This window comes from Mesoplodon bidens, assembly GCF_964165515.1.
Source record: "Mesoplodon bidens genome assembly, chromosome: 9".
Classification (NCBI taxonomy): Eukaryota; Metazoa; Chordata; class Mammalia; order Artiodactyla; family Ziphiidae; genus Mesoplodon; species Mesoplodon bidens.
In genome coordinates, this window is record NC_138166.1 from 71,012,045 (window position 1) to 71,034,216 (window position 22,172).

The window sequence follows — 22,172 nt, forward strand, 5'->3', positions numbered from 1 at the left end:
TAATAATATCAATTGCGAGAGGTTCAACATTAGCAATTAAGCACATCCAGGGGAATGCAGTGAGGATGATGAAGGATATATGGATGCTATTGCATGAATAACTTTTAATAGATCTGGAGAGATGAATTCTGAAATAGAGAAAAACATGATCCAAGTTTGAAAATATTGGAAGGGCTGTTGAGCTGTGTTACTCTAGGAGACTTTGAGAAGGGCAATGGACAGGTGGGAATCATAAGGATGTGGATTCAAGGTCCACTAGAAGATCTTTGTTACATTGTCTCAGATTTTATCCAGTTGTGTGTAAGATAGTGAGCTCCCTATTCCTGGGGAGTGTTCAGGAAGCTCTCAGACCTCCTTAGAATTTTGTAAATTACTAGAGTCAAGTGATATCTTCTAACAAGTCATTTGGAGCAGGTCATTGAAAAATGGGTGTTGAAAAGAGCATATGACAGTCAGTAACAGCATGAGAGATAGTAAGGGCTAAATAAAAAACTTTTCCATCAGGGCAGCAGACCTTCATGAGCCCCCAACTCCAATCTCAGTTCTGCCACTAATTTGCTCTGTGACCTGTACCAGCTTCTTAATCTATTTTCACATAAATTAGGGCTTTGAATGCATGATTTGTAATTTTCCTTCCATCTTATAATACCTTCTTTACATTTTTAGATAAGGTTGACCCTGTTGGTATTTATCCATGGATACAGCACCCTTTGAGCCCCACCAGCACCAGCCCTGGATTCATTACAGATCGTAGGACAGTGTGTCAACACCAGCTCTGACAAAAACATTCAGTGCAACTTGTAGATATCAAAGAAACATGGCACAATTGGAAGGGAAAAATAATGAGGAGTAGTTGAGGGTCTCCTTTAACCTACATAGGACAACACTAGCTTTAAATAATCTAGCTAGTGTGGCAAAAACTCAGATTATACCTTTTAAAATAGTATTATTATTACATTTAATAATCTTAAAATCATTTGCATAATGATATTTAGTTACAGATATCAGCAATGTCAATCAGTTTGCTTAACAGTGATTACAACACATGACATTTAAATGGAGAAGTATTTGGTAGTCCTTACATTTGTTCTCTGGTAGTGCCTGCATTAGACTGATATAACAAAAAGAGTGTTTAACTACATCTATCATTTTTAGTTCTATATTTTCTAATTAATATCTCAACATTCAGAGTTCTTTTTTCCCTTTGTGCAGGCTGATGTTGACATTGTATATGGTACCTTTCTCCAGAATGACTATTAAGTTGATTCAGCACTTTTCTAATAAAAGGAGAAGCCATCAAAAGAGGAAGTTTAGCAAGTTTCTCTAAATTACACTGTTTTTATTTTTTTTTTCTTTTTGCGGTACACGGGCTTCTCACTGTTGTGGCCTCTCCCGTTGCGGAGCACAGGCTCCGGACACGCAGGCTCAGCGGCCGCTCACGGGCCCAGCCGCTTCACGGCATGTGGGATCCTCCCGGACCGGGGCACGAACCCTCATCCCCTGCATCGGCAGGCGGACTCTCAACCACTGCGCCACCAGGGAAACCCTACACTGTCTTTTTCAGGCTACTTAGATGAGCAAAAATAATGTAAAAGAGCATGGAAAGAAATTGTATTTCTGTCAGGTAGTCTAGATGTGTCATAATAAATGCCTTATCAGCAGGGTAGGACTAAAATTAAATTTATTAGAAAACAGGAAGTAGACTAAGAAGAAAACTTTATTTTATAGTTTCCAAAACATCGACCTACTATTTAAATTAGGTGTTACTCTCACTGGTTTGAAATTAAAAAAAAGAAAGGAAGGAAGGAAGAAAGGGAGAGAGGGAGGGAGGGAGGAAGAAATACCATCTTATTTAGTAAATAATTGATAAATAATAAAATATAATCACTTGGTGTTTATATATCATTTAAGGAAACTCTGAGGACTGGTAAAAGTATTTTTTATAAATCTTACAATTTTGTCTGAACATAGCATCATTAAATACAGAGTTTTTATAATTAGATATTTTATATTTAAAACTCATTGAATACAGGAAGTTTGAAACTAAAATAATTCTTTAACTTCATCACTTATGAAGCCTGAATATCATGCAAGGAACAATTAAAAATCTGAAGTAGCAAAACAAAGGTCAACGGTATTTTTCTCTTAAAGTAACTTTCCAGTCACATTGGAAAATAATGACAAGTCCAAATAATGTTATGTTGAAAATATGTCCATATAAAAATATTTACAAATGCAAAAAGAATATTTATACGCATGTACACATGTGCTTTGAGTAAATAGGTCACAAATGACACAGAAAAACAGTATTCTTTAGATATGAATATACAGCCAATATTTTATATTTATTTTCTGATAAAATAAATACAAATCTGTTTAACTCTGTCTTTGTACCACAGTCAATTAAGATTTATTTCTGAAAGAGGATTTATTTCTGAAAGGGTATTTCTGAAAAGTATACAACTAAATACTTGCTTCTCAGTATTTCCTAGCTGATACCAAAAAAAATGATTCCAAGACTATAACTATAAAATCCCTGTGACTTAATTTTTATGTCATGAATCATAGTAAAAAAGAATATTACTAGATTTGCATTATTAGGCACGCAAGTAAATTGGATATTTGAATATACCAATGGCAGAAAGGTTTTCAAAGATCTGTTATCATATCCCAAAAGACAAAGTTGGGAAATTGCACACAAAAACCAGGACCAAGGAGAGAGACTGGTTAAGGAAATCCATCAAAAGGATGCAAACAGGGCTTCCCTGGTGGCGCAGTGGTTGAGAGTCCGCCTGCCGATGCAGGGGACACGGGTTCATGCCCCGGTTCGAGAAGATCCCACATGCCGCGGAGCGGCTGGGCCCGTGAGCCATGGCCGCTGAGCCTGCACCTCCGGAGCCTGTGCTCCACAACCGGAGAGGCTACAACAGTGAGAGGCCCGTGTACCGCAAAAAAAGTTAAAAAATTTAAAAAAAGGATGCAAACAGCATATGAATCCAAGTATGTAACTTTTCAAATATTTAAAACCAAAGAACAAAGAAACAAAGCCAATGGGAGAGGTTAATACCACTAGGTTCAGCCAAAGCCAAAGTGTGAACCAGAGGAAGTGGATTTTAGAGATTTCCCTCCTGTTCTTCATAGAGCCTTTCCTACCTTAGTAGCCAGACACCTATCTTGTCAACTGACACTGACAGACTTGGCTTCCAGTGAGAGCTTTGGCCTTGCTCCCCACACCACATTCCAGGAGCAGGAGGAGTTCAAGAGTCTTTGGGGCCACTCTGCTACAGGGTGAAGCTTTTTTTTGGACACTGGTCTTTTTGGATTCACCTTCCTTTGGCTCCTCCCCTTCTTTAACTTTCAAATCTAGATTATTTTCCTTACATTTTTTAATAAACTTTATTGAGAGGTACTATGTATATAATAAAATGAATATGCCCATTTAAGTACCATACAATTTGGTAAATTTTAATATAGGTGTATACCTATGTAACTATCATCTCATTCTAGCTCTAGAATATTTCTATCAACCCAAACACAAGTTCCCTTGTGCCCTTCCCAGTCATGGCCCCACCACCACCCCATACCTTCTGCATCAGGCAACCATTGATAAGCTTCTGGTCTCTATAGATTAGTTCTGCCTTTATCTAAAACTTCAAAAATACAGAGTCATGTACTATGTATCCTTTTGTGTCTCACTTTTCTCACTTAGCAGGATGTTTTTTAGATACATTCATGTTGTTTTGTTGCAGTGGATTATTCCTTTTTGTTGCTGAGTAGTATTTGTTATATTAATATAGAAATTATATTAATTCATTATATTAATATAGAATAACCATCTGTTGCCAACTATCACTTACTATAACAAATGTTGTGGAAGGTGTGGGGCAATTGGAACTCTCTACACTGCTGGTGGGGCTACTTAGACGGTACGACCATTCTAGAATATAGTTCGGCAGTATTTTACAAAGTTGCATGTATGCTTACTATATGATCCAGCAGCTCCTTTTCTAGGTATTTATCTAAATAAGTTAAAATAAATGCCCACAAAAACGTTTATACATGAGTGTTCATAGCAGCTTTACTAATTAGATTTGTTTTACACACTTTGGGTAAGGTAAGGTAAATTGGACTAGGGCTACTTCCCACTTGGGAGGGGCTTCCTGTTTTGAGAAAGCTGTACAGGATTCAGATTATCACCAAGGAAAATAAATCACCATCCAGTTCTGTCAGGGAAAATTTAATGACTTTAAAACAAAGAAATAGCAGTCAATCTACACCAAGTCTCTCAAGTGATCTAACCCAGCTATCTTCATATGGGAGTTTGGGTTAAAGCCTTTGCTAATAATAAAGAGGGAGATTTTCACCCACTCTTTCCTTATCTTCCTCAAAACACAAATTTTGGCTTTAGGATCTTGGCCAGATATCTTGGCTGTCTCATTCTATCTATGAAGAGCCTCTCTCTTTTGCCTTCTAAGTAATCTGTTTTTGTTTTTTTTTAATCATTGAATTCCTAAAGTAGTAAAGTACAGAAGCACCTTGACAGATAAATAGAAAACTACTGTTGGATAGGTGGAAACCTGAGAAACCCTTCAAATCAAAGTTTGTATGCAGATACCTACTTGCATAAGGAAAAACAGCTATGGATCCCACTAGCTGGCATACTCTTGAGAAAAAAGGACACCTGTAATCCCTGAATCATCAATATTAATGTAGCTCACAGGCACCCTTAATATAAAAATTATTGGGTCATACTGGAAATCCTACTTTCTGATCCACACTTGTTCTGTTTCATCTGGTTGTCAAACCTGGTCATTCACTGAAGGAGAAGGAAAGCATTTTATTGCATTTATTGAGGACTTGAAGAAATAGACATTGTATTGACTTCTGTTCAGTTTTCTGATAACAATTTATTGTAAAGAACAGTTATCTCCTTTAGTGAGTCAGTCAACTTGACAGAGCATCTCTCTACCTCGTATATCACAGTCCATCATTTTGAAAATTATACTCTTTCAGGAATTATTTCTGTTCCACAAAAAGATTAATATAGATTAAAATAACAGCAAGGAAACACAGCTAGAAAAGGGAATCCTACTTATCTCAGACCATGTCTCCTACCTATTTCCAAGATCAAAGAGCAGACTACTCAGGAAACCTAATTTAATAGGTCACCTTTCCCTTACCTTCATTCTGGCTTTTTTCACTTGTAAAGGTAAACTCTTCCAGAGTTTTTGTTTGTTTGTTTTCTTGCTTGCTTCCCAGCCACCTCTGGTCTCTATTTTTCTTTACACCTTTGCTTCCCTTTATCCCTTTTCATCATTATTTTCATGCTAAAATGGCCTGTGTCTGTTGATGAAAGTGAGAAACAAATGAAATGGAACTCTTTGTGAATGGCTTCAGATGGGCAAATATAAAATAGGAAGTTTGGTCCACAGCTTCTTCTAACGTAGATAGCTTAAAGAAAACCAAACAGCAGGATGGTTTCAAGCTTAACCAGATAAGAAGACCAAATAACAACAATGCTCTCTGTACCACCTCAAGCATCTCTTGTCTCTTTAAGGGCTTAACCCTAACCTTCCCCAGTCTAGCCATAATTGGCTCTATCCTGTAAACATTCACTCTTTCCTCGTCATGGTACTCTATCTAAATCAGTAAGTTATAGAGTTGAAAAGATTCTAAGTAATCAGGTAGCAATTTGAAAAGAGTGACTAATGGATTATATTTTCAGTTTGTTAGTAGGAACAAGCTTCCTGCTTCTGTTAACTTTTTAACCTGGATACTTTCAGTAGAGATGGGAACCACATAATATGACTTTATAAGTTCCCTGTGACTCTCTGGTTGGTAAAACTATTTTCCTTGGGCACATATTATTACATGGGTTATTTAAATTAATAGGTCATTAAGGCACAATTTCAGGAAACTGCAATGTCTCCAAGAGATTTTGGAAGACTTAAATGTCTTCTAATCACTCCCCAAATAAAAGAAGCATGGAAAGAACCCAGTTTTTGTTTGTTTTGTTTTACTTTGATGTGTTTGATTTTAGCATGAGATTAGAGGCCACACTGATAAGCAATGTGCAACATCAAAACGTAATTAAGAGATTTCCAGAGAGCCATGCCAGAACTGAAATACTGAAGAGAGAACTGATACTGGGGAAATGGATATTTTGAACTGACATTGGAATGGTGTGTCTTCGTTGAATTTAAAGAGCCAGTGAATGGGAGCAGAAATAGAAGTGGCACACATTCTGTTAGTACCAAGGAATTAGGGCTATTTTCATTTCTCATTCCTTCCTAAATAATAATAACAGCCCTATTTTTAGGAACAAGAATGAGTCTCTTATTTAAGTTGAAATTATTTTTTCTTGTGAAATCCCTTATAATTGTAATAACTAGGAAAAAATATATTGAGGAAAGCAAAACTTTGAAATGAAGTAATCAAAGGAGAAAACTGCATGTGGCATTATTAGAGCAGTAGTTAAATACATTAGAATTATATTTAAGGTGGGTAAATGAATTTCAACTCAATTTAATTTAAAACTGATTTGCGATTTGTTTGATTTTTTTTATAGATTCATGAATGCCAAGAATCAGAGGGGGAAGGATATGGATTGTGCATAGTTAAAACAAAGATATTTTTGTTATACTTTATGTTTCAGTGCTACAGTCTTTAAAATGACCTTATTATGGATATGATTAAATTGTAGAATATAACATCAAAGATTTTAGAGGAAAAACTCTTTCTATTAAAAATATAGTAATCATCTAACTTTTCCCTTGCTTCAATTAACAGAGCTAACTAGGGGGAAAAACCCTTTGAAACATTACTTCTTTATTAGTGTTAATAAAATAGTGTAGGGCTTCCCTGGTGGCGCAGTGGTTGAGAGTCTGCCTGCCGATGCAGGGGACACAGGTTCATGCCCTGGTCCAGGAGGATCCCACATGCCACGGAGCATCTGGGCCCGTGAGCCATGGCCGCCGAGCCTGCGCGTCCTGAGCCTGTGCTCCGCAACGGGAGAGGCTACAGCAGTGAGAGGCCCGCGTACCGCACAAAAATAAATAAATAAATAAATAAATAAATAAAATAGTGTAGACCTTTGCTACACAAAGTATGGTCTATGTACCAGCAACATCAGTATCATCCAGGAGCTTATTAACAGTGCAGAATCTCAGACCCTACCCCAGACCTTCTGACCAGAATTAACATGTAAACAAGATACCCAGGGAATTCATTTGCACATTAAAGTGAGGGGGACTGCTATAGACCATGGCACTGTAAATAAGTACTGTCCAATAGGACTTTCTGTAATGATGGAAATGCCCTGTGCCTGTGCCATTCAATACAGTAACCAGTAACCACATTAAGCACTTCAAATATGGCTAATGACCAATAAAGAACTGATCTTTTTGTTTTATGTAGTTTTAATTAATTCAAATTTAAATAGACACAGGTGGCCAGTGGCTACCACATTATACATTGCAGCTTTAACTTTTTATTCAGATGTATTTATGAGAATAACATGTGACTCCTGAAACTTTGGGGCATTTTTTCTTCTTACATCATTTGCCTTTGTAAGTCATAGGCTTATAATACATTGATACTTCTAAGTGTTATTTATTTATTTGTATATCACCTACACTATTCCTGGTATGTATTTATCATTTTCTACCACAGTTATTTGTTTACATGGCTGTTATCCACCATGTCCCACCATCAATCTAACCCCAAGAAGATGAACTGTAAGCCTCTCAAGAGAGAAATCATGTCTTAATGATCTTTGTATTCCCATACACCAAGTCCCAAGTTTGGCATGTATGAGGTATTCAGTGCAGTTTCATGGAATTGAATTGGCAAAGAAATAAACCCATGGGTATTCATTTTAATAAGACTTAGAAAAACATGGGATTAAATTTAATGTTACATTATCTTAGACAATATCCATTAGTGTCCATCCCACCAAAAAAGAAATAGTCAAATAAACAGAAACAATAACAACTATAACAACAATAAAATCTTGCATAGCTGAATCAGTTTTAGTCCTTTCAAGTCAGGCTGATGTAAGGAAAATGCTGATACAGGTTGGTAAACATTACACATCATGGCCAAGTTATTTATGAGTAACATGCAAATCAACATTTTGTACTGTCAGTTCTAAATTGGCAAGAACCTTAGAGTTGGACTTGGGACACAGAAGGGATGCCTCTCTGAGCGGGTGACTGGCTGAGATGCCGAGACTGGACAGCTGAATTCTCCAAGTCCCAAGCTGATATGAGCTAAAAAAAAAAATTAGCTGCAGAAGAAAAATAACCCTGGGGTCACTAGCACCAGGTGGGTAGCCTGACCCTCATGCCATGGTGGGAATATCCAAATGCTATTCTGACAAGCAGAGCAAACAGCCAGGTAAACAGCTTGGGAAGTGAGCAGATGGCTGTGTAATGCCAACTTTTTTTTTTTTTTTTTTAAGAGAAAGGGCATACTGCCTGTGGCAATAATGGCTTCTGACTTTGGACTCAACAGTCCTCATCACAGTTCTCAAATCATGGGGCTTGTGAATAAACTATTACTTTACTAACTCCTTGTACTTTGCTCATTTACATTGTCTTGTGAACAAAGATAAGTCTACTTTAAGTAGACTTATCTGTATGTACCTTTATTTGAATTCACCAGACATTAGGAATGGTCTGTTATTTTGTTGATGAATTTCATACTCATACTCATAGTTCATTCTTTAATAAGTCCTCAATATTGGGCTTCCCTGGTGGCACAGTGGTTGAGAGTCCGCCTGCCGATTCAAGGGACACGGGTTCGTGCCCCGGTCCGGGAAGATCCCACATGCCGCAGAGCGGCTGGGCCCGTGAGCCATGGCTGCTGAGCCTACCTGTCCGGAGCCTTTGCTCCGCAACGGGAGAGGCCACAACAGTGAGAGGCCCACGTACCGCAAAAAAAAATAAAATAAATAAAAATAAGTCCCCAATATTTATAAAGAATTCTGGCAAAAAGAGGCCTTTGCTTATTTATTTTTTTAATCTTTTACTCTGGAAAATTTCAAACATATTTAAAAGTAGAGAACTATAAAAATCCGCCTACCTATCACTCACCTTCAAAAATGATCAACATCCTTATTTCATCTCTCTTTGTTATTTGAATGGAGTATTTTAATCCAAATTCCACCATACTATTATTTCATCCATAAACACTTCACTATGAATCTCTAACACATAAGGATTAAAAAAAAATTGAACAGCAATACTACTATCACATTAACAGTTTCTTATTATTTAATATTCAGTCCTTTTTTAATTTCCCCTAGCTATCTCAAAATGATCTTTGTACAGTTGGCTGGTTTTGAATCATATCCAAGCAAAGTACAAATTGCATTTATTTAATATGACTCTTAAAATATATGTATGTTTTGTATTCTTAAAAAATATTTTTCAAAGTTGTGGTAAGGACACTTAACATGTGATCTACCCTTTTAACAAAATTTTAAGTGTACAATACAGTATTGTTAACAATAGGCACAATGAGCAAATCTCTATAATTTAATCAACTTGAATAATTGAAACTTTATACCAATTGAATAGCAACTCTCCATTTCCCTCTTCCCTCCAGGTCTTGGCAACCACCATTGTACTCTCTGCTTCCATGTCTTTGACTATTTTAGTGTATGGGGAAGAAAAATAAATTTCCTTTTACCTTTCTGAGTTCTTAGCTGTGACTACTGTATTTTAGATTAATAAGGGAAAAACAAACAGAAGTTTATTAACCTGTATACTTTTTGTACACATGGGAGATGCCCAGGGAAGAATAAGTAACTCTCAGAGGTAGGCTAAACCATCACTTTAAATATTATCTTCAGCTAAATAGAAAAAAGAGAAACTTTGAGGGGTAGGGACAGGAAACCGTTACCAGGAAAGTCACAGTAAACAAGGAAGGTAATGTTTGTTATGCAGATCTAAGTTGATGCCTCCTCCATTGGTAAGATTCTCTTATGATTTAGAGTCATCCTTCTCTTCTTATTGTAGAGAGAGAGACATCCTCACAAACAGAGATTTCCTTTACACATATAAATTTCCCTTACAAAAGGGTAACTTCTACTCTGTTTTCAGAGCTTCTCCTGTGTCTGCTGTTTCTCAAAATAATCAGCTCAAATAATCCTTATGAGCTGATAATCCAAAATATCCAGTGAGTCATATTTTGGGGTGGAATATTCTGCTACCTTTCATTAAATACCTGAAACCAGTGGAATCATGCAGTATTTGTCCTTCTGTGACCTGTTCATTTCATTTAGCATTATGTCCTCAACGTTCATCCATGTTGTCACATATGGTAGGATTTCCTTCTTTTTGAAAGTTGAATAATATATCCATGTATGTATATACCACATTTTAATCGATAACAATTCTCTCTTTTAATTATGTGTATTTATTGAAGAAATTGGGTCATGTGTGCTGTAAAATTTCCTACATTCTGAATCTGACTAACTATTCCTGTGGTATTCTTTAACATGTTCCACTTCTATCTTCTGTTTCTTATAAATCTATGATCAGATGCAGAGATCTATTAGATTCAAGCTCAAAGCCTTTTTAGCAAGAATTCCGCATTGTGTTTCTCTGTCCTGTTATTGCATCACACCTGAAAGTTCTTCTTCATAAAGTAGGTCTCTGAAAATGGAGGCGAATCAAAGTGGAAGTCCTCAATCAAAGAATATTTGAAGCTTACTGAAGGATTAAATGTGAAAATGGGTTCCCATGAGACTTTTTCAAAATATTTTTACTATAAGAGAAGACCTGCCCTAGAATTTTTAATTATCTCTAGTTTATAGGATTTTCATAATTTGGGAGAAAATTATATTAAAACAATAACAAAAAATGAATTTCCATATCCGTCAGATGAGTTGTCTATTTCAAAGGGAGCAAATGCATGAATGAATTTGGAGAAGTGCATCAGAAAGACAGATCTCAAACTTGGTCTGTGGTTGCTCCATGGGGAATGGGATCAACGGCCCACTTAAAATTTGATCTGAATGTGGAGTGGTAATGCCACACATACACATACCAAGAGGATATGAAGAGATTTATTATGCACAAAATGGGGCTTTCTGGGGACAGCAGGATAGGCTCTCCAGTAGGTCTGAAAATGGCTTGCAAAAGTAGGGAGGACACTAACTTTGATTTCATTGTAGTTAGGGGGCAGCAATGGAGTGAGGATTCCTCTTGTGTAATTTGAACTTGCTACATCCTGGCTTTCTTATGGGCTTTCCCAAATGTGGGACTAGAGGAGAAAAGACAGGGTTGGGGGTTGGAAACTTAAAATCAAATATCAAAAACAGAGTTAAACTCTTTACTACAAACTAAATTTGTTGTTTAATTTTATGTTTGAAAAATACAGTGAATAGAAGAAACTAAGACATTTGGGAGTTTTCCTTTTCAAGATCTATGTAAGTACACATATATAGGCAGGTATAGGTATATATCTTTTCAAGATCTATGTGTATATATATATTTAAATAATAACCATAACTAACCTTTATGGCACCACTTCTGTGTGCTGGACACTAGTTCTTTATTTGTATTATCCATTTAATACAACATTCTTAACAACCATATGAATTGACTATTATTAACCCCATTTTACAAATGAGGAAACTGAGATTCAAAAACATTAAGATACTTGCTCTAAGTCATATAACTAAAAGTGGTAGAACCAGGGTTAAAATCCATATGGTCTGGCTGGAGGCAAGAAACCGTCGTAACCATGATGTATATACTAGTGGTTCTCAAACTCTGCAAACATAAGAATCACCTGCAGGGCTTGTTAAAGCACAAATTGCCAGGTAGTTCCCACCTCCAGCTTCTGAATCAGCAGGTCTGAGATGAAGCATGGGAAATTGCCTTTCTAGTGAGTTCCCAGGATGCTGCGATCTGAAACAGCACTTTGAGAACCACTGTTAAAATTTTCTCTTTTTTTCTTAAATTCCATATATATGTGTTAGCATACAGTATTTGTCTCTCTTTCTGACTTACTTCACTCGGTATGACAGACTCTAGGTCTATCCACCTCGTTACAAATAGCTCAATTTCGTTTCTTTTTATGGCTGAGTAATATTCCATTGTATATATGTGCCAAATGTCATGAAGAACCTAGGGGTAAAACAGGAATAAAGACACAGACCTACTTGAGAATGGACTTGAGGATACGGGGAGGGGGAAGGGTAAGCTGTGACAAAGCGAGAGAGAGGCATGGACATATATACACTACCAAACGTAAGGTAGACAGCTAGTGGGAAGCAGCCGCATAGCACAGGGAGATCAGCTCGGTGCTTTGTGACCGCGTGGAGGGGTGGGATAGGGAGGGTGGGAGGGAGGGAGACGCAAGAGGGAAGGGATATGGGAACAGATGTATATGTATAACTGATTCACTTTGTTATAAAGCAGAAACTAATAAAAAAAAATTTTTCTCTTAACACAAATTTGTATAGCACATGTGACTCAGTACCTCCATGGTGATATATCCTCTTTGAAGTTTACGTGACACTGGACTTAACCAAAACTGTTTAGAGCATACTGCTAATCACATCATAATACTAATCACTCCAAAACTGAGAGAAAAATAACATAATGGTTAAAGGCTTGGCATTAGAAGAAAAACAGAATTTTCTTTCTGATTCTCCCACCAAAGAGCAGTGAAACATTGACCATTTGCTTAATTTTATGACTCAGTTCCCTCATCTGTAAAATGAGGAAGGAAAATAGGACTGTTATAAGGATTAAATGAGATAATATATATAAAAAACCTGACAAGTATTTTAAGTCTTTAGCATGATGTTAGAGCTTGGTTAATGTCCTTACCTTGGGTGCCTAGAGTTTGAAGTTTAATATCGCTTGGCATTTGCTGAATAGTTCTCAATAGTAGTGCAAAGGTCTTAGGAGTTTTGTAAGAACTATTCTTGAGAGTATAAAAATTCTATTTGGTTTATAATATGCTGTAAGTAGATTTAACTTCTAGCTTTGGAAAAGTTTTTGGAGAGCCATAAGCAAGAAAAAGTTAGTTCATAAAATCAAGTGTGTACCTTCTATTGTATAGGGGAAGTAGAGGAATACTTCTTTTTTAAGGTGCTCATACAATGTGAATCAAAGTCTTTCAGAGTCCCAGGAACATTTTTTTCAACTATCTTCTTTAAAAAAATCTACTGATGCTGTGTTCAACCAACAGAGGATCAACTTAGTCAATTAATTTATTTTAAAGAACAATTTCCATTAAAGAAATTGAATTGATTGACACATGGTCAAACTAATTGGATGATTGGCAACACTTTCTATCTTTCAGTCAGGTGTTTTGGCGTTATAGCAGGTCCTAGAAATTTTGCTATACTGTCCTTACCACTGGAATAAAATGAAATTACTTAATGTTTGGTTTTTTGGTGCACTTTGTGCCCTCTGAGTTTGTATTGCACTGCCCTCTGGAGGAAAGAACTCATCATAGCACATGCATTGTAATTTTAGGAAAATCTTATACTCCATAAGGACAAATTGTGCTTTAAGAATGTGTGATTCATGACAATAGCACCAGAATAGAAAATAAAAATTATAATTTATGCTGATATTTCATTTGGCATTATTGAGTATTTTTTATTCCAAGTATTTTAATTTCTATTACAAGCATAATTAAAATCTTTAATTATGCACGTGTCTTGGTTGGCTTTTAAAATGAGTCTAAATTTTTCTATATTTTAGTATATTAATATTTAAATCCTGAGTCAATCAAACATACTTTCCTGATAATCAGTTTGCCCCTTTTATTGTGAATGTGCATGTTTTACTATTTAAAGAATATGTATGTCTTTTTATTCACTTGCCATAGATTTTCACACATAATCAAAAGTTAGTCCTTCACAATAGATATGTGTGTGAAAATTGGTTGCGTGGTTTATAAAAATAAGCTATTCAGATATTTCTTTAGAAAATAAATCTGTTGAACTTGATTGACTGATATAATCAATGAAAACAAGAAAGAAGGATGGGAAATATTTTAAGCAGATCTAAGTAACTTTAATATCTTTCTCGAACTTTGAAAATTATTATTTTTAAAAGATGACTGCCACAGAGTGAAATTCAGGATGAATTTCACGAGACAAAATTTGTCAAAAATTACAGGGTGACAGTATTGTCCATGATTATCCTGTATTATTGTCTAATTTTATTTGGTCTGTATGAAGTTGGCATAAGAAAAGTTACTTCGTGTGTTTTTCTCTTTTACTTTAGGCTAGATATCTAAGATTTTGGGGGGCTATGGTCTTTGACCTGAGAACTAAACTAATTTTGCCACATGAAGGATGAAAAGAGAAAGAAAGTAGGAATCCTTGGGATTTCTTCTATTTTCCTTTTCTTTTCTTATCTAGATTTTTCAGCCAAAACAAAAGCATCTGCATGACCCTAGATTGTTAACTAAAGCCCCAAATGGGTAAATTATTATTTAACCTTTCTGAGCTGCCAGTTCAAATAGGGATGGATGACCAAAAAAAACAAAACAAAAAAAAGAATGGAACTAAATAGTAAATGTTACTTGTCTCTCACAGCAGTTTTTCTTCTGTCACCTGAAAACTACTCCACATTTCAAGTGTCAGAATCTAAAAGTAAATAGGTGACTTTCTATTTACTTTTCAACTATAATATAGGTACATGTCAAATGGCCAGTTAATAAAAACTAATCAAAACATGAGAATCCATTTCCAAATGACACTACATGCCAGCGTTGAGATCTAAAAGAAAGAAGGGAGTGAGGGAAAAACTGAAGGGGAGAGGTTCACTCTTTTTAATTGTACTTCTTTTACTGGGATAGTCAGGTATTAAGAATACAAGTTAATTTCTAAATTAACAACCTTAAGCCTACAAAATTGTGTTAGAAATAAGTGCTGCTTTTTATTTATCCATTCAATTAATATTTGTTTATTAAATGTCAGCTATGTGCAAATTATAGTGCTGTTATGTGCAAGTTATGGTACTGCCCCCTTGATTAGTTTAAATAGGAATAAAATAGATAATGCCTTGCTTTTAAATATGGCATTTTAAATCTCTATACACTGCTCCTTTCTCCACTTCAACTGTCAATATCTACCTAAAATGTGTGAGTATTTCAACATTCCAACTGAAATAGCAAATTTATATAAATCAGAATCAGATGCAAGATTATACCTCATTTTTCAGGTTTATTTACATATTATAAAATTCTTATTTATTTAACAAACCATTAGAGTATGTTTATCTCTTTTCTTCTGGTTACAAGCCTTTTATAATAAATGCTCACTCTGCCTGTAGATTCTTTCAATTAATTTATTAAGTCAGGGAATCCCTGTGTCACTATTTCATTATATTGCATTGCCTTTCTAGTGCATTTTAGTTTTCTCATGATAAAGCAAATTCTGAACTCATTACTACCAATTGTAACTTAGCTTTAATCCCACTCTGACTATTGAAATATTTTAATGTTTGTGCCGATAATTTTATAACCTAATAGTCATGGACTTTATCTGTTAAACACCATAACCTGAATTTATCTAGCTATATATTTGATTTATTTGTATTGTTTCATGATCCCAGAGGGATTACAGCATATTTCACAGTCCTATCTATGTTCATATTTAGTTTTCTTGTTGCTTAAAATTTTAGGCTAAGGCTTTGGCTTCCTGTGCTGATTTTTAAAATAAAATTTAAAAGAAAAGTTTTGAGGTTGCTAAAACATGTGCTTGGCATATAATAATGTTGACTTCTGAATATGTGCATGTAAGATTTCTTATTTGCTGATTTCTCACTACAATAGAAATATTGCAAATATTGTCACCCCTACCCGCTGTTCGTTTTTTTGGGGTTTTTTTTTGTGTGTGTGTGTGGTATGCAGCCTCTCACTGTTGTGGCCTCTCCCTTTGCGGAGCACAGGCTCCGGACACGCAGGCTCAGCGGCCATGGCCCACGGGCCCAGCCACTCCGCAGCACGTGGGATCTTACCAGACCAGGGCACGAACCCGTGTCCCCTGCATCGGCAGGCGGACTCTCAACCACTGCGCCACCAGGGAAGCCCTAGATAGATTTTTAAAACCAGAATAGATGAACTTATGACTACTGAACTTCACATTCAGAGCAGTTGCAGAGTTAAATTCATGCATATATCTGTCCCTCAACCTTCTTGGCTAAATATACATTTTATTAACTGTTTAAAGTACAGTTACTCTGATAACAAACACTAGTGGATTGTACTGAACTGAACTTTGAAGTTTCCTTTGCAAGGGCTTACTGATGTGTATTTAAAAAACTAAGCAGCTGAAAAAATGTACACAATTTCAGGTTCTCATTTTTTTCACTCTCCTTTCAAATATACTACCACCAATAAGTTTAGCAATAGGCAAAACGCTATGCTATCATTTATTTTCTTAAACAAGATGAGACTCCATTGTTAACAAGGCAGATCATTTCGTCCTTTGAGGACAAGGTTATAAGAGCAAACATAGTCACTCCAGTGTCTTTGAGAGGAAAAATCTGGTAGACCAGCTGAACTCCATAAACCAAAATGAGGTTGGTATATAAAATCTGAGAAATAAATTTATTTAATTAATCTTAAGCACTCTATGCCTCTCCAATCTTTACATCTGGGGCAACTTCAACTTTTGATCAGTGGCTTTATAAAGCTTCTGCTAGAACTAGATATCATCAGCGTAAAGAGCTGTTGCACATCTGTCACTCTCTGGAATTATCTCTTAAGCTAATGATTTTATCATCTTCATTATTGGCTCTAGAGAGGGAGTATAACCCACTAATGCATTTTTGCAGATGATCTAAAGGTAGGAGTTTCAGTGTATGTTAGTTAAAATGAGAAAACTATTCTAATTGACCTTGAAAGATTAAAGAATGGATTTGATAGAAAAAAAAAGATTCATAGGAAAAAAAAAACAAGCTGAAAAATATGATCCTCTGAAAAGTAACAAACAGAACAGTTAGGAGGACTCAGTTAAGTATGAAATAGACAATAATAATTTAGGAAAATATATGCAGAATATTACCTATAGCTATTTTAGAACAAAAGTATAAGTGTAATATCCAGCATAAAATTGACACTAATTTAAATTACATATGTGATTGTTTTTTGACTGAGAAAAGCAATTAATAATTAGTAAGTTTTCCGATATCATTGAGAAGTTGGATCTTTTATCAGTTGGAAATTGGTCTTACTTAGCCTCAGGTTAGTTTTCTTCTTGATTTTTCCACTTCTAAAATTCAACCCTGGGGTAAAAAACTCTTAGAGGAAAACATAGGCAGAACTCTTTGACATAAATCAGAGCAAGATCCTTTTTGACTCACCTCCTAGAGAAATGGAAATAAAAACAAAAATTAATAAATGAGACCTAATGAAACTTAAAAGCTTTTGCACAGCAAAGGAAACCATAAACAAGACGAAAAGACAACCCTCAGAATGGGAGAAAATATTTGCAAACGAAGCAACTGACAAAGCATTAATCTCCAAAATATACAAGCAGCTCATGCAGCTCAATATCAAAAAAACAAATAACCCAATCCAAAAATGGGCAGAAGACCTAAATAGACATTTCTCCAAAGAAGAGCTACAGATTGCCAACAAACACATGAAAGGATGCTCAACATCACTAATCATTAAAGAAATGCAAATCAAAACCACAGTGAGGTATCACCTCATACCAGTCAGAATGGCCATCATCAAAAAATCTACAAACAGTGAATGCTGGAGAGGGTGTGGAGAAAAGGGAACCCTCTTGCACTGTTGGTGTGAATGTAAATTGATACAGCCACTATGGAGAACAGTATGGAGGTTCCTTAAAAAACTAAAAATAGAACTGCCATATGACCCAGCAATCCCACTACTGGGCATATACCCTGAGAAAACCATAATTCAAAAAGAGATGTTCCACAATGTTCATTGCAGCACTATTTACAATAGCCAGGACATGGAAGCAACCTAAGTGTCCATCGACAGATGAATGGATAAAGATGTGGCACATATATACAATGGAATATTACTCAGCCATAAAAAGAAATGAAATTGAGTTATTTTTAGTGAGGTGGATGAACCTAGAGTCTGTCTTACAGAGAAGTAAGTCAGAAAGAGAAAAACAAACACTGTGTGCTAACACATATATATGGAATCTAAAAAAATAATAAAAAATAAATGGTTTTGGTGAACCTTGGGGCAGGACAGGAATAAAGATACAGACATAGAGAATGGACTTGAGGACATGGTGAGGGGGAAGGGTAAGCTGGGATGAAGTGAGAGAGTAGCATGGACACATATACACTACCAAATGTAAAATAGATAGCTAGTGGGAAGCAGCCGCATAGCACAGGGAGATCAGCTCGGTGCTTTGTGACCACCTAGAGGAGTGGGATAGGGAGGGTGGGAGGGAGGGAGATGCAAGAGGGAGGGGATATGGGGATATATGTATACATATAGCTGATTCACTTTTTTATACAGCAGAAGCTAACACAACATTGTAAAGCAGTTGTACTCCAATAAAGATGTTAAAAATAAAAAAATTAAAAATAAATAAAATTCAACCCTGGGAAAAGACAGTCTTTTCAACAAGTGGCACTAGGCAAACTGGATATCCACATGCAAAGGAATGAAGTTGGGCCCTTACCTTACACCATATACAAAAATTAACTCAAAATGGATCAAAGACATAAACATAAGACCCAAAACTACAAAACTTTTAGAAGAAAACACAGGGGAAAAGCTTCATGACATTTTTGGATATGATACTAAAGTACAGGCAGCACAAGGAAACTAAATAAATTTGGACTTAATGAAAAATAAAAACTTTTGTTCATCAAAGGCCACTATTAAGAGAGCAAAAAAAGCAATTCACAGAATGGGAGGAAATATTTGTAAGTCATAATCTGATAAGGAATTAATATTCAAAATATATAAGGAACTCCTTCAACTCACCTACAAAAAATACCAGATTATAAAATGGACAAAGAACTTAAATAGTATTTCTCCAAAGAAGATATACAAATGGCTAATAAGCACGTGAAAAGATGTTCAATATTGACTAATGATAGGGAAATGAAAATAAAAACCCCAGTAAGATACCACTTCAAGCCCATTAAAATGGCTATTCTAAAAAAAAGCAAAACAAACAAACAAACAAAAACAGAAAATAATAGGTGTTGGCCAGAATGTGGAGAAATTGGAATACTTGTACCCTGCTGGTGGGAATGTTAAATGATGTAGATACTGTGGAAAACAGTTTTGCCAGTTCCTCAGAAAATTAAACATATGATCCAGCAAATCCACTTCTGGGTGTATATCCAAAATAACTGAAAGCAGGGACTCAAACATGTTCATAACAGTATTATTCACCAGCCAAAAGGTGGAAACAATCCAAATGTCCATCCATAGATGAATAGGTAAACAAAATGTGGTATGTACCCACTGTGATGGTTAACTTAACCTGTCAACTTGGAGGATGATTTTGGATGAGACTGACATTTAAAATGGTGAACTCTGAGTAAGCAGATTGTCCTCCATAATATGGGTGGGTCTCATCCAGTCAGTTGAAGGAACTATAGAACAAAAAGACTGGCCTCCCTGAGCAAGAGGGAATTCTCCAGCAAACTGCCTTCTGTCTTCATCTGTACTATAAGTTCTCCTGAGTCTCCTCCTGTTGGCCTTCAGACTGGAACAACTCCGTTGATTCTCCTCAGTCTCCAGTCTGCCAGCCTTAGGACTGGATCCACACCATTGATTCTCCTGGGTCTTGAACATGCCGTCCCACATTGCAGATTTTGGACTTCTCAGCATCCATAATCACATGAGCCAATTGCTTATAATAAATCTCTTTACATAAAGATTGGTTCTGTTTATTTGGAGAACCCTGAATAACACAGTTACCTAAAATTGATACGTGTAAGTATCTGTGTACTTATCTCACTTATCTTTAGAAGCTATAAAATTTCTCAGCATTACAGTTATCAGTTGATATTGCTAGTGTCTTATACTTTGCTCTCAGAATTTCCTGGCGCTGGATTTCTGCCTGTTTTCGGTACTCTGGTATCCTACGACTCATTTATATTTAAAAGTGCATTGCTCACTTTTATGAATCCTTGTTTTAGGCATCAGTCAGCAGTTTCATTCACCTTTAGTAGTTCACTCTAATCTTTCTAATCCCCCTTCTTTGCCTCCTTGCATTCATTCCAACATTGGCACCTTAAGCACAAAGCACCCCGCCTCCCTCTTTGGCACTCAGGAACTGCCAAATGTGAGCTCTGAGGTCCCTCCAATCTCCTCTAGGGAAAGGAAGGAGTAAGGTCCCAGGCAGGACAGGCTGTCAGACAGGCAGCTGAGTAGGTGCCAGAGAGTACTGGCTGTTCCTGCACAATGTTCCCAAAGGCTCTCTCAAGGGAGCTTAAGAGGGTGGGAAGGAGCTGAACCCAACAGCTGTGCTTTGCAGATACCCAGCTGGAATAGACCCCTGGCACAGAAAACTGAAAAGCGTGTGAACATAACCAGGCTGGTAGCAGCAGAGGAACTTTTCCAAAAGTTTTAGTACTTAAACTATATTAAATGTCAATTATTTTTAATTTTATAAATTCTGACCATTGTCAATAAAATACTTATACTGATATCAATTAAATAATGACAGACTGACAGTCATTTTGCTACAGTATTGCATTCACTAATGTGGATTTTAACTATCTCCCTTCTGAAATTCTTGTCATTGTGTTTTCTGTTCATTGAACATGCCTTTTCTTAAATCACACCCCTAGGTTTGCCAAAGTTAGCAGATAAAAATACAGTTAAATTTGAATTTAAGATAAACAACAAATAATTTTAGTATATGTTCCATGCAAAAATATTTATTGTTTATCAGAAATTCAAATTTTACTGGGTGCCCTGTATTTTATCTGGCAACCTTACCTACCCCCCAGTTTTGACTATTGATCTTGTCTAGGACCTTCAAATAGTAAACCATGACCACCAAAGTGGACTTTCTCTCTCAAACCCACAACTGGTTTATTTCCTTGGAATGCCCTTATCCCCCTCATCCAGGTCATGGGTATCTATATCCTAAAGTATGACAGCCAATAAACTTTTGATAGTGTTTGCACTTAGAACCAAGCACAATATTCTACTTGAGAAGTGACCTGAGCTGAACAGGATAGAACTAGCACCTCCCTCATTGTAGACTCACTTCTGTTAATAGAGTCTAAAGTAACATCAGCCTGTTGGGCAGCTTTATCACACTCATAACTAATATTGATCTTCACCTGATTAATTTTGTTTTTTCATATGTTCAATTAAATGATATTTTACTCCTTATTTTCTTTTCAAAACTTACATCATTTTACATTAAAAGGTCATGGAGGACTTTCCTGGTGGTCCAGTGGCTAAAGACTCCGCACTCCCAGTGTAGGGAGCCCAGGTTCAATCCCTGGTCCAAGAGCTAGATCCCACATGCCGCAACTAAGAGTTCACATGCCGCATCTAAAGATCCCACATGCCACAACTAAGACCCGGCACAGCCAAATAAATAAATAAATAAATATTTTTTAAAAAACATCATGGAAACAAATTTTCCTTGTCCCTTTCATTTCTGGGCTCCTCTGAGAGCAAGTTGAGTAGCTCCATCCCTTTTTGTATACCTAATCAGGCTTGTTTGAGATTGTGTCACTGGAATTTCATTTTATCTCTGAACATTTTTTCTCTAAATATTAAAAAATCAAATTCTACAAAGTGCATGTCAACCTGTGCCCACGTATTTGATGCTTTACATATATCTTCTAATTCTCACATAACCATTGGAGCAAGTTCTGTTATTTTCAATTTACAGATGAGGGATCAGAGATACAGATAAAATAAGAGCTTATAAAATCCAAGCACAGATGAGACTAGCCTAGGCTGCGGTCGCCAAATATCTGGAATTTCTAAAAATTAAAACAGTTTTTGTAAAACAGTAAATGAAACAAATTTTAAAAGAAAATATAAATTTCACCAGATGCCTGAATAAGTTTAATTTTTTTTTCATATATTGCCTCAAATGGTATTACGGAATTGCAGCACTGGAAAAGGATCTTAGAAATTACCTAGTTCTTCATTTTATAGGACATAGAAGTCCAGAGTGGTCACATGACTCATCTAAAAATCACACT